The sequence below is a fragment of the Poecilia mexicana genome, unplaced genomic scaffold (assembly GCF_051168715.1).
Source record: "Poecilia mexicana isolate PSO_F unplaced genomic scaffold, ASM5116871v1 scaffold_3, whole genome shotgun sequence".
In the NCBI taxonomy this organism is placed as follows: domain Eukaryota; kingdom Metazoa; phylum Chordata; class Actinopteri; order Cyprinodontiformes; family Poeciliidae; genus Poecilia; species Poecilia mexicana.
In genome coordinates this window covers 2,537,865-2,550,479 of record NW_028263372.1, presented here as the reverse complement: position 1 = coordinate 2,550,479, position 12,615 = coordinate 2,537,865, and positions in this window count along the sequence as shown.

The window sequence follows — 12,615 nt, the reverse complement described above, 5'->3', positions numbered from 1 at the left end:
TGTTATTGTGTCCTGCTTTAATTCTACTTTTTTCTATTTAATCATAAAATCATAGTCTGACAGAAGGAGAGTCATGGAACAGGAAGAGCAGGTTTCCTGGAGAAAGAGGAAGTTTCCAGCCTGCAGTGATTAAAATAGTTCAGATTGCTCATTTTGGGCATTAAAGGTTTAAAGAATAAAATCTAGACATTTTGAGTAATTGGATAAAACCCAGAGTAAAATATTTGAATTAATAATGATAACTTATAATTAAGTTAATAATCAATATTGGTTTAACCGGTGGTTGATGTTGGTTTGATTATAAGAATATTTAACACTTACTCTTACACTTATGGAAGTACTTAAAGGTGAAACAAGTAACTGTAACATGGTGTCAAATGATTAGAATAATGAATTATTCTTGGTTTCTTTTCAGAAATGTCTGTAATAACACATTATGATTATAAGAGTAACTAATAAGTAATGGTTATTATAATATTATAAGTGAATGCTAAATCAGAGAAACTAAAAGGTTATAAATGTGATTTTGACATTAAACTTGAAATGGTGTAAAGTGTGTAACTGTAACTAAAGGTCACTGATGTTGTGTTAGAGGTAGATGGTAGGTGAAGGGTCAGGTGGAAAGAGGAACTGATGGGAGAGCAGAGGTATCCAACGCCTTATTGCTAAACTTCAACTTTCCTAAGAGAAGGTTAGACACAGGAGAGCTGGGAGCAACATCTCCCTCCTCTCAGAAGAGGAAGTAGAGAGAGAGAAGGGGGGGGGGTGTTGTGCAACAACAAGGTGGCGCCCAACGTGGGGCACCGCCCCTTGAGAAGAGGTGGGCCCATTTCAAATGAGTAGGAAGGACCTACGTTAACCAAGTCAGTAAAAACAGAGAGGCGAGTATCTGAATAGCTCACTTGGAGGCTAGCTCTTAAGGAATAGAGTTAGTGGTGACTGATCCGGCTGTCAGTCACAACCCTCGCAGTAACTGTATGGCATGCAGGTGAGGGAGAGCTTCTGCTGAGGATAGATTCGAATATCCGGACGAGAAGCCAGTAGCCAATAGCCTAAACCCATCCCTGCTCGAAGGCTAAAGAGAGGCTTTGGGGGAAAGGCGACTCGAACACAAAGACAAGCAGGAGAGAAGATGAAGATTGATCCCTGTCTAGATCCCTGTTCCAGTCAGCCCCAGTGAGAGTGATTCTGTATGGAGAGGGATTTGAGACATGGACTCGAGTGAATCAAAGGAAGGTTGTCTTTGCTGGAATCGAGAAGTGGGACAGTTCTCCCAGAGGAAGGGAGGTCCCAGAAGAGTACGGGGACGAGGTCGTGCGGAGCGTGCATGGGGCCCTAGGACATGCAGGCGTGCGATCCACCCGTAAGGAGCTGGTGGAAAAAGACCTTTGGACGTCCCTTCAGACTGTCCGATGCAGCTGTGAGACTGTGAGTATGTGGTCCATACGCAGGGCTCTCAGGGCAGCGGATGGAAGGGTTGTTCATCAAAGAGCACATTACCCAGGGCTTTAGTCTGCATGGATGTAGCAGACCCCATGGATAACAGAAAAGAGAGGTCAGGAGTACCTCTTGGTGCTGATGGACATGATGTAACAGTGACAGCTGTAGAAGAGTAGGTCTTCCCCTGCAGAGAAACTCCGTTCACGTCACGGAAAGCAGGAGGGCGGAGGCGCTTCTCCTTTTGGCCCAGAGAGGGAAAGGGGAAGTTGCGGTTTGCAGTGTCATTGAAAACAGGGCAGAAAGTTTGGATTAAAGCTCAAGATCAGCCTGCAACATTGGTGATCAAGCTGAAATTCAATGGAAAGAATTTTGTGAAGCAAGTACTGCACTGCAAAACAGTACTATTAATGAGGAAAGGGGTCCACAAGGTCAGTGCTCAAGCCAGTTCTTAGCTAAAGCGAACCAGAACATTGCAAGAATCAAGCAACATGCCATCACGTGTTAGATTTTCCACTATTACAGGATGATTGCCATTCAAAGAACAACTTCAAGGCTTTGACTGGGAGGGCCCTGAAGAAATTGGATTATGCTAAAGAAGAACTCCTGTCACAAACGGATGGATTAAACTGGAAAAGGGACTGAAGTCGTGAGGAAGGAGTGGCATCATAGAGAACCACAAAGATCATCCTGCAACAAAGTATTGAACACCTGGAAGGGGAGGGGTCAACAGTTTCCTCCCAGGACCTGAACAACTTCTGATGCCTCCGACAACTCCAGTACCCCTTAACGACCTCCAGCGACGGAAAAGGATTACGATGATGGATAAAGCATCCTGCTGCTTATGCTTTTTGCTTTGTTCTGCTGAACTTCCAGATTTTTTTTTTTTTTGGAGGCTTTCTGCCTCAGCCCGTCAGCTCATCAACCTGTCCCTAAGGATATTCCACATCCTGAAGAACCGACAGTTCATCCAGCTGAGGATCAGAGCGACCTGGGTTCTCTTCGACATTCGTCACTTCCGGGGAGGCATCAAAACTCCGAGGAGGGGGTGTCAAAGAGCAGTGGAGTTTTGAGAATCTGCATCTTCACATCGGCTGCTGAGGCCTTGGTGACGACTGAGGATCTGCATCTTCACATCCCAGAGGACCATCTTCTCTTTCCAGGGGATGACGACGCAGACCTGAAGGAGGGTGTTGGGTTCCCAGCATGTGAAAGGTCCGACCTCGAGGAGGGGGTGTCGAGAAAAGTCGAGCTCATCCCACTTCCCCATGCTGGAGATTTTAGTTTAATAATAACAATAAATAAAGTTATCTTTAAAACTGATTACACAGGTGACATCAAGACCCAACAGTAGAGTCAGATGGTAATAAAATTAATCTGGTTGTGTGTGTTGTTATTGTGTCCTGCTTTAATTCTACTTTTTTCTATTTAATCATAAAATCATAGTCAGACAGAAGGAGAGTTATGCAACAGGAAAATCAGGTTTCCTGGAGAAAGAGGAAGTTTCCAGCCTGCAGTGATTAAAATAGTTCAGACTGCTCATTTTGGGCATTAAAGGTTTAAAGAATAAAATCTAGACATTTTGAGTAATTGGATAAAACCCAGAGTAAAATATTTGAATTAATAATGATAACTTATAATTAAGTTAATAATCAATATTGGTTTAACCGGTGGTTGATGTTGGTTTGATTATAAGAATATTTAACACTTACTCTTACACTTATGGAAGTACTTAAAGGTGAAACAAGTAACTGTAACATGGTGTCAAATGATTAGAATAATGAATTATTCTTGGTTTCTTTTCAGAAATGTCTGTAATAACACATTATGATTATAAGAGTAACTAATAAGTAATGGTTATTATAATATTATAAGTGAATGCTAAATCAGAGAAACTAAAAGGGGTTATAAATGTGATTTTGACATTGAACTTGAAATGGTGTAAAGTGTGTAACTGTAACTAAAGTTCACTGATGTTGTGTTAGAGGTAGATGGTAGGTGAAGGGTCAGGTGGAAAGAGGAACTGATGGGAGAGCAGAGGTATCCAACGCCTTATTGCTAAACTTCAACTTTCCTAAGAGAAGGTTAGACACAGGAGAGCTGGGAGCAACATCTCCCTCCTCTCAGAAGAGGAAGTAGAGAGAGAGAAGGGGGGGGGTGTTGTGCAACAACACCATTCTCTTCTTTTTTTAGAGTTTTTCTGGGCTCAAACCCTGAACGAGGTCGACTGACACGACGCAGACGAAGGTGAAGAAGCAGCTTTGCCTTCCAGCCAGACGGCTTAAGTCCCTTAATGAACTGAATGACTGGGGATCCATGGAAAATTTGAGCCTTTTGAAGTTTAAATGTGATTGATCATCTCATCAAACCTGGTACACCAAGAACCTTTGCGAAGCACAAGAACTGGTCAGAACATTTCAAGCTCTTGGTAACTGGACCTAAGAGTTGGATTAACCTTTTTGTGCAGAACATAAACATAAAATGGACTGTTTTGTTTTATGTTCACAGCGACTAGAGGTAATGAGAGCACACACTCATGAATCCAGTGTCTTCCACTGTCGTTGGCATTAGGCTGTGTTTATGTAGCATTTGATTTTTAACAAAATATTTATACCTGTATTTCATAAAAAATAGAGGTTGACTTTCGGCATTTATTTTGAAGTATGTTGGTCCTGTTTACAACTATGATTTTTATTTTCCAAAGCAATTTTTTTGTATGTTCCATCTGATAGTAATAACCTAACAAAATTGTTTATTTGACTTCAAAGACTAGAGTCAAGACTGCTTTACAAAGTTAAGCAGTCTTGAATTCAATTGAATGAGTAGATGTGTCCAAACTTTTGGTCTGTACTGTATGTTGAAAATTTGTATAGTAAAATGCAATTAATTAGTTGTGATGTACAGAAGATAAACATTAGCAAGCTCAAGAATATGTTTAGTTCTTAATATATAATAGCAAAGGTTAGTTATAGACTGGATGACATGTCAATTTATGGTCTTAATTTGCAAAATAAGGTCTGCAAATTGTTTGTAGAATGGTTTCATTTTTACATCACTTTGCATGAGCTACTTTCAAAGTAAGTGTTTTGTGTTCTACAACTATATTTCCTGTGGACTTAGAATTTAGTTTTGTTTCAAAATTCAATGGTCAATCAATGGTTTGGAAGACAAAAGTATTTGGAAATGTTCACGGCTTTTAAAAAAAGTTTGTGAATATATCACAAAAGACAGTAAAAAGACAGAGAATTTCAGTTTTGGGTTAACTAAATATTAGTAAATTTGACATAAACTGTTAAATTATGGAAAATATTTTGATGGAAATTCTGAAAAAAAAAAAAAAAAATACAGAAAATATCCTGGTAACTTTCTGCCAGGATATTTTCTGTTTTTTTTTTTGGTTTTTTTTGACAGAATTTCCGTCAGAAGTTTCCGGTAATTTAACAGTTTTCTGTGTTTAAAATTTAACATATAAGAACTGTTAAATTACAGAAAAAGGGTTAGGGTAGGGTTAATTTTTTGTTACTGTGTATATAAATATGTATTGATATTACTACATAATTTATTAAATAAATTATGAACGGCTGTGTGCTTTGTAATATGCTCTTCATACATCGATATCAGAATATTCCATTCCTATTCTATTGTTATAGCCACTAAGCATATTTAAATATGATGAACTATGTATTAAAAACATACTTAAAAATACAGTTATTTATAAATGTAGCTTTGACCTCCTTAGAAGCAAAACCTCTCGTAAAGATACAGATGTGAGAAGAAAGACGCAAATCCCAGGCTGAATAACTTTAGTCAGGATGAACACAGGCAATTAACAAAAAAAAGTGTCCATTGTGCCGCAGTCCGATACTAGACAGAATAGATCAGGAGAGGAACACAGCAGACCCTATGGTAACATTTTGCTATTATTAAGTTTCTTATTGTGCTTTTATCGACTATATTGGTTTGATTATTTGATTATTTACATTAGATGAACAGTAAATGCATAAATACTTCCTACTTTAAAAGGTTTGTTAGGCCTTTCTGTATGTTTTATTTTGAAATGTTGATATATTTTATGAATTCATTGTTCAGTGGTTATGCACCAGACATAGACCTGTAGCCCAGGGGCGGTTGCTATGGCCACTCTTGCATCACAAAAGTCCAAAAAAACAAAAATGCCAGAATAGTCTTTTAGGAGGAGGGTCTAAGCAAAACAGATAAATAAATATGTACATAAATAAATATACAACAATCGATCTACCATTCCCATAACTTTAGATCTGTGGAAATTAATAATTTAGCAAAAAATTAATTAATCTAATTCTTAATAGACTCCAAGAGCGGTTCTGGACGGGGGCCAACAGGGTACCAAATAAGTTATACTAAATAAATGTCTTAAATACTCAGTGGTGGATTTTTTAATCTTCACAATTTTACTTTAACAATGAATTAAAAATTATAGTGCTGCACTTTTAGCTGCTGTATGGAGATAGGATCACACTTTCCATCTGCCAGGGATCTTCAACCTGGATCTCTGGAGACAGATGTGGCTCTTTGGCTCACTTATTATATCAAATTATGATTTATTTATTTATTTATTTATTTATTTTTGTTTCATTCTTTTTCCAAGTGTTGCCATGGAGAAACACTGACTATCCTGGCCCTTGTGGTAAATCTGGTCTAGAACCAGCCTCCAAACCTAAGTCCTTATTTATATAAATATTGTGGTAATACTCTATAAAATACCAGGATGTTCACATAACTTTTATACTTCTGACTGTCTGAGGACACATTTTGAATATTAAATCAGGTGTTATGATCAGTTACTCAGTACTTGAGTAGTTTACCAAATACTTTTTATACTTGCTTAATTAAACGTATTTAAAGTATACTACTCTGACTGGAGTACAGTTTTGGGGTACTCTAACTGACCTCTATGCATGAACGGTTGCTCTATGGATCACTTTTAAAGACAAAAAACAAAGCCATAAAATAATGTCTATCACTGCAGTGGACGTCCCACCACATGAGAGTAGGGTGACGTGCTGTGGTGGAAGTCTCTTATTTTTGTCTCTATTTGTTTGCCTTCTTTTCTCCCTCTCTTGTCCATTTCTTCCCAAAAATACCTGTGACGCTGAGTCATTAATTTACACTCTGAACCCACTTAGTGTCCAAGACAGTACAATCACCCCTCAAAATGTGTGCCTCGAAACTGCATGCAAGAGCTTTCAAGCAGAAAAACAAAAGAAGACACAGTTAATATCATGACTGAGTGATCAGCCACGAACACCAACCATGCATCTCCCACTCATAAAGTCATATTTTTTCCAGCCCAACCACGGGAAAACGTTACAAATTATATCCATAGATGTTATATGCTCTTATAATATTTCGTGAATGTGTTGAACTAGAAAAATATTACCTTAAGTAAAGAAATGTAGTGTAGAACTGCCTCACTCACATCTACCTGAGTGAGGTGTGAGTGAGCATTCACACTGCATTCACACTGGATGCAGTGTGAATGCAGCATCCATTAGAATTCTGGTGGGGGAAGCCGTGAGAGTGCCTGAATGACCCGTTGCATGCAACATGCCATATTACCACTAGGTGGCTCTAAATACATCAATTAAAAATCTCACTATAAATACATATTATTAATTATTATTATTATTATTATGGGTAAAATTTAATCATCTTATTTATATATACATACATACAGATTTTTCTCTCTGTTACATGACACTGAACCAAACTCAAATCTAACCAACATTTGAATCTTAGTTTGACTTCTATGGGTCTCAACAGGTTGTTTACTGAGAAAAACACATTTGATATGCATTGTTACTTACCAGTCATTTTTGGTCCTGCAGGCTTGAACACAATCAAAGAATTTTAAACCACATTTTACGTTACATTTCATTGTAGCTTTGCTGACAGCCCCAAAATTGCTCTTAAAAGGATCCAGGCGTAGTTGAACATGTTGGTCTAAATATATTGCAATTTTCCTATTTCCTGTGTATAAATTGCTGTTTGTGATACGCCAAAACTCATAATTACTTTGAAAAATGTACATCTTTTGGCATATTTTCTACCCTTGGAGGTCACCATTTTTTTCACCGATGGGGTGATGACGCATTTTGGTCCATTCTGTACTGACATCACCGATCCGACCGGACCCATGGAGGTCCAGTGTCGGTGGTAAAGTCCGGTGTGGCCGTTAAAACCACACCATACTCTAAGCAGCACAGATGTTGCCGAACCAGACACAGCCCTACAGATGCTAGGAGAAACGTCAAAGACAAGCAGCATTAATGGAGCTATTGCTATTGGAAATGCTAATGGAGCTAGAAGACCTCTACTGTAAAACCACTACCAACATCAAACAAAGTGTTGGTTCGGTAACAACCGGACATAGAGCTATAGATGTACTTACCGGATCACACAGTGACCAGAGGTGAGTGTCGTTCATTGTTTCACTTACAAAGCTGAAGGCAGCAGCAAAACACCAGCTCTTAGGGCCAACTCTGTCCTCTTCCTCTGTTTGGCCCTCCTCCTTATCATCATCACTTCTTCTGATTTCTACGTTCCGATCGTTTTCAATGCACTCTGGTTCAAATTAAAAAGGCATAACGTTACTCATCACTGTTTTGGCTGGAGGAGCCAGGCAGTTGGACCATTACTCGTCATTTACCCAGAATGCATTGCAGCGTGAACAACATGGCAACATTCCTGTGAAAATATTTTATTAACATTTATAAAAACTAAATAACCTACAGTAGTATTACTGTGTTGTTTTTACTTTTAAAATAAATATTTCCCAAATAAGGTCTACTTTCGTAGCTAATCATGGGTCCCTTTAAGAAATCTTCCTGTTTATGGTCCCATCCATTAATGAGATGGGTTTTCCTCCCATGGTGTGGAGGAATGTGTACTGGACTAAATCACCTGTTATTGCAGTTTGTATCACCGGGGATGATACAATTTCTTTGAAACGGGGTGGAGCGACTTTGAACTGCAGCCTGAATCCCTGGTTCAATTGTCCACTGCTGCAACCGTGTGGCCGAGCGTCAGAATATGCTGCATATTCCCCTGTTGCCGCCTCTAATATGCAACACATGGTTGGTTGGAATGCTGTCTTCGCAGTTGTGGACAGACGGGTCTCACTCGACTGTGCTATAGCAGACAGCAGTGTGTTTTTTAGCATATCTTTTGTTTTAAAAATTTTTTGCAGTGTTTAACTTGGCCTTAAGCTTAGATGACCCATCCACTCACACTAAATATTATTATGCAAAGATGACAGGATCATTGCTAGCCAGGTAAAAACCACCACCCTCTTGTTTGTACAGAGGGTCAGACCCCTAATTTATCAAATAAAAATTGTCTGAAATGTGTGGACTTTGCTAAAATTTGGGACGACTGGATCTGATTTTACCCAGTAGCGAGCTGAGCTAACATTTGGCTGTGATATGTCACAAAATAAGAAAAAAATCAAACTCTAGAAGACAGCAGGACAGTGAAAGAACTGTAAGAACACAAAATACAAAAAATTACCAAATGCTTATAATAGACACCTTAAGCAAATCAACTAGAAACTTTGCATTTACTGTGAAAATGCAGTGTGAATGCTGTATGCTGAATGCTTTTGGTAAAAATTGCAAAAGTGTTTGAAGTCAACTGCAGAAAGAAATGACAGAAATGGGCAGAAGCACCAGAACAAAGCCTAATCCTGCAAAGTGCCTAAATGGGATTATTACAACAGGAAAACTGTTGAAGAGGAGTAAAAGCTTTAGAACAAAGCAAAAATCCCACCAAAACACCATAGAACAGTGCTTACAAAGCTAAACTGTAGGTTCACAGCAGTTTAGAAGGTAAAAGGATCAGATAAAAAGCTAAAAAAAAAAAGCAACTATTTTAGCACTAGGATGTTGACCTAGAGCTGTGGTTCCCAAACTTTTTCTTCTGCGCCCCCACCAGTGGTCTCCAAACATATTCTCCGCCCCCCCTATGGATTACAAATGGCTGTCTGGTTGAAACGACGCGTGTGACGGGGGGAGGATCGACTTTTTGGGGGGCAAAATGAATGTACGTAGCTGAAAATAGACACCAACATCGGTAGCCTACAGGCTACTTGTTAACAAGCTTAAGGTTCTGTATTGATATTAGCTAGTCATCTTTTAGCTAACATTACCTGCATCCAACAGCTTTACTCAACTCAGTCGGTTAGTTTGGAGGGAAAAACTGTGAAAAGTTCTTTGCGTTTTGCTGGTTTGCTGCTGTGATTCTAACACAAACCTACGTAGCTCTGCACAGCAGCAGCAGGTCTCCTTCACAGGTGGAAACCCAGCGCGAGCGTCGTAGCGCTCATGTTGCGTTTAAAGGCGGCTCGGAAAAACAGGTTACGAGATGTTAACAACGGATTAAACAGTTTTAACTGCTGATAAAAGTGACAGAGGACACAGATATGGGAAGTGTTGAAGCCTCTACTGTATCAAATTGACAGAGGAATAACAGAGAGTTGGCCATTCTAAGGTAAAAACCCAGCGCATACAGTGTTCATGTTTTGTTTTGTTTTTCATCCAGACGGCTTCCCGCGCCCCCCCTGCAATGACACGGCGCCCCCCCTAAGGGGCGCGCCCCACAGTTTGGGAACCTCTGACCTAGAGTAATACACTCCATGCTGAGTGAAAAATCCACTGTAAAAGCTAATATTCACTAAAACGTTAAGAGTAACTGTAAAGCACAAATGACATTTCATTTTACATAGTAATTCACAACCCTGCCACAGGAGGGAGCTGGTCCTGATGTCCTGGTGTTGCAACAGAAGTAGAAGAAACATAGGGTAGATCAGGGGTGTCAAACTCAATTTCACCGAGGGCCACTTCAGCATATTGGCCCCCCTCAACGGGCCACATTGACGGTACAAATCAGGAGTGCATCCCTGCTAAAACACCCCAGACAAAAGGTTGACTTCCCTCATTCAGTTCTGTAGAGGCTTATAATGAGTCAATGATCCAGGTGTGTTAGAGAAGGAACACATCTAAAGTTGCAGATGGTAGCTCTGGAAAACTAGACTTGGGCAGCCCCAGCATAAATGTATAAAAATACAATGTTAAAAATAAATTAAACACCTCATATTGTTAAATAACTGATTTTATGTATTGAAGTTTTAAATATTACATTTGAGTTTCTATGGATGTAAAATTACTGCTTTACTGATTTAAATTACAATATTTAAATCAGTATTTAAAGGTAACCAAAGAAATAATAAAAACAAGTCACATGGGCAGACATTATAGACTTTACGCAAAGATTTAGTCTCAGAGGCAACTGAAATCAAATAATTTAAAAAATCCTTTCTGAATATCATCTCATGGTCTCTGAACTAAATGCGTCTTTCTGACCGGGAGCTCAGAGTGTTGAAGAGTTATGGACCGGACGCTTTGGAGCGTCTGGTTAGGAAGCGCATTACAAACCTTTGGTTGAAATGGAGCGTTAAATTAAGTCTCCACTACAGACCAGAGAAAACTAAAGAGAATGCAACGTTGTGTTAATCCATCTGAGGAGCCGGCAGTTTATCTTGAGGAAATAAATGACGATGCAAAAGTGAATTAGACTGTAAGCATGCGCAGTCCGCTGCTGAACCACTGCGGACGCGGCTCCACCGCTGCGAAGACTGAGAAACCGCTGGAAGTAACTCATCCAGCGGATTTAACAAATTGAGCCTTCTGGGTTCACGTTACCCAGGAGATCGGCGCTCTGGAGGAGCTGCAGAAGTAACATCTGCGAAACCACGCAAAAAATAAACAATAATTCCTGGTAAAAGCTCACACCGGACCGCACAAGGTAAAACACTCAGAGTTCAGTTGATCGGTTTGGATCAGACAGATCCAACTGACTGATGAATTAGCGCAGATTTTTCTGCAGATGGGAACCAGGAGGAAGTGCGTTCAGACCCCAGCGGGTGAAGTGATGCTAATTTAAGTGAAGTCGCTTAATTTAATTTATTAAAAGTTATTGGGGCCTCAGTCAGTGGTTTTTGTCACTACGGAGAAAAATGCAGATACATTTATCTGCTTAATTTGTGATGGGATCTGGATTCACGGTAAATATTAACTAAACAGCATAAAATGCGGCTAAATGGCCGATGTTAATATGATTGTAATTTCACGGATAAAAATAGTACATGACTGATTTTTATTTTTTTTATTTATGTTGTCGGTCAAGATAAGGATAACAAAAAAAGTCTAGCGCGACCTGCCGCCCTGACACCAGCTCACACATCTTCATTCACAGTCTTACTTGGAAATCGATTTTTCTTTTCTTGGACGTTTTGATGTTAGCTTGTCGATGTCTCAGTTTTATTCGCTGGGAAAATCAATAAGCAGCTTGAGGTGACTCTGCTGCTCTCTAGTGGCGAGAAGCCGCAATGTTGCGGTTCCCACAAGCGAAATGCTTTGTGGGAAATGTAGTTTGAAGACAATTTGTGCTCAAAACATATTTTAAGTCAATCATCGGCCTATAAAATGCTGGGGCGGGCCACATAAAATTACATGGCGGGCCACATGTGGCCCACGGGCCTTGAGTTTGACACATGTGACTTAAATGATACTTACATCCTACATTGCTAATTCAATTAATTACGCCATTTAATTTAATCTTTAGCTGTCACATCTCTTTTCAACAAAGGCTTCTTTCAAACATTAAACTTGGATGTTTTCAGAACAACTTTCCTACATTTTTTTTTTAACGGTTGTCAAATTCGATACAGAACAATACAGGATATCACAGGGGTAGACTGCCCTCAGTCCTGATAGGGATTATTATGCCCTTTTGAATTTTATCAGTCTTTGAATCTCAGAGGCAGTTTTATTTCACGTCCCCTGGAAGTTGTTCTCACAGAAGTAGATGGTGGGAAGGAAGATCCTGAAGAAGGGCTCGCTACTGGCTGATTTGATGGTGGTTCAGATGGAATGGCCACCTCTACAGCTGGGGATCAGCAGTCTTGCTGTGGCACTGCAGACTCAGCCATACGATGTGCTTCAGAAGCATCCGTCCCAGGGATCTCCTGAAGGTGACATCTGTTGCGACGGATCACGCTCCCACTGGCCATTTCTACGAGGTAGGATCTTGGCTCCTTGGACTTGCTGATGACTTTGGCAGGCGTCATCCATCCTTTTTCCC